This window comes from Lissotriton helveticus, chromosome 6 (assembly GCF_964261635.1).
Source record: "Lissotriton helveticus chromosome 6, aLisHel1.1, whole genome shotgun sequence".
Lineage (NCBI taxonomy): Eukaryota > Metazoa > Chordata > Amphibia > Caudata > Salamandridae > Lissotriton > Lissotriton helveticus.
The window spans coordinates 812542712-812544824 of NC_136067.1; the positions used below are offsets into that span (position 1 = coordinate 812542712).

General features: G+C 47.5%; 1 pseudogene; it reads left to right on the forward strand.

Annotated features, from left to right (window-relative positions):
• Positions 1-792: 792 nt before the first annotated feature.
• Positions 793-895, forward strand: LOC144765457 (small nucleolar RNA SNORA17; annotated as a pseudogene).
• The last annotated feature ends 1218 nt before the right edge of the window (positions 896-2113 follow it).

Sequence of the window (2113 nt, forward strand, 5' to 3'; positions counted from 1 at the left end):
TGGCCCTTGGGCAAGGGCCTTTGCTCCCCCCAATTTTTGTTGGGCCATATTCAGGCAGTAGCCCCCAATCTGCCCCACGAGGGGCAGAAACCCCACTGGTTGCCAGGGATTTTTTGTGTGAAATTAAAATGAGGGTGGGGCTGCCCAAAATGGGTACGCCAATGCCTCCACCCCCCAGCCACCATTACAGCCATTCTGCCCCCCCTGGGAGGCAGATGGGGCAGTAGCCCCCAATCTGCCTCCCCTGGGGGGCGGCAGAAAGCCCACTAAACACCAGGATTTTTTTGGGGCGCATTTGTTTTTAGTGTGGGGACTGCCTGAAACAGGCACCCCAATGCCCCCACGCCCTTCCACCATTATAGCCTTTGTATGGGGGCATTAGCCCCGGGGGGAAGAAAGCCCACTGGACGCCAGGGATTTGTTTTGTGCAATTTCAATGAGGATGGGGCTGCCCAAATTGGGCATGCCAATGCCCCCACCCACACCACCATTACAGCCTTTCTGACCCGTGGGGATAGAAAGCCTACTAAATGCCAGGGATTTTTTTGGGTGCATTTGTTTTTAGGGTGTGGGCTGCCCAAAACAGGTACCCCAATGCCCCCACCCCTCCACCCCACCACCATTAAAGCCTTTCTGTCCCCTCGGGGGGCTGATGGGGCAGTAGCCCACAATCTACCCCCCGTGAGGGCCGAAAGCCCACTTGATGCCAGGGATTATTTTTATTTGTGTAGGGGAAAGGGCTACCCAAAACGGGCCTGACTATACGCCCCCGCTCAGATAAATTACAGTCTTTCTGCCCCCTGATGGGCAGATGGGGCAGTGGCCCCTCATCTGCCCCCTGGGGGGGCAGAGAGCCCACTAGGCGCCAGTGATTACACTGGCTTTTTTTAAGCATGGGGCTGCCCAAAATGGGCATACTAATGCCCCCACCCCCACAGAAAAATAGCCACAGTCCTTCTGCCTCCTTGGGGGCATATTGGGGTGAACACCCCTCCCCTGATTCCCCACCCAATGCAGCAGAAAGCCCACCAGGGACCGACTTTTTGGGGGGAATGTGCCTACATTCTTCCACATTTAGCACTAGATTGCCACTCAGGCTCATAATATTCTGTCTCGCAGCTGTAACCCTCATCTTCTGGATCACTCCTTTTATCGTCTGCAACACCTACATCTATGATTCAATCTTTTTCCATCTACAAACCTTAGCAAAATGGCCTACAAACAAGTAGTACAACCACTATAAGTTTTGTTTCAAAGCAGAGCATGCTTTGGTACATTCAAAAGGTTCCTTGCTATCACAGCAATAACATCTAGGCTGGTCCTTGTACTTTGCCTTCTTCTTAAAGTATTTCATATTGCATCTACTTTTCATATCGCCATTAATGTTTCTGATTACCTCACTCTCTCTGACCTCATGTTTTAAGGAAATAGTGCCGTCACCTACTTATTTTTACTTTATGTATGATAGCTTGCTCATTCTCTAAGGCAGAATCTCCGTTTATCCATAAGTTTTCCTGAATGTATGTTAATATTTTTGTAAAGCACACGATTACCTAAAAAGTATCTTGGTGCTAGCTGAGTATACAGACAGATAATGGACTACATAATGGGAATAATATTATACAGAGAAGATTATTAATCAGAGAATAACTAGATATCTTATGTGCATGACCACTGGGCCTCTAATTAAGACATCTTGTAGAGTCTCAAACTTACAGTCAGTAGCCAACTTTAAAAAACAAACATTTTTTTAATCCTAATTCCATTTGAGGTATTAGTATCTATTGATGATAATGCAGACTGTTAGACCTGGCTTCCTTGGTGTGGTTTCCCTTGACTTTTTGCCTCTACCGCCAGTCTTTTTGACTGTGCTGGACTTCGTTTTGATTTTCCAGGTAGTCTGGGCACTTTACCACTGCTGATCAGTGCTAAAGAGCAGGTGCTCCCTATGTAAATTGTGAATATGATTGATTATCCATGATTGGCATATTTGATTTACTGGTAAGTGCCTAGTAAAGTGCACTTTGTGCACCCTAGGCCTGTAAATCAAAAGCTACTAGTGGGCTTGCAGCACTGATTTTGCAACCCACACTAGTAGCCTTTCAGAGGCGTC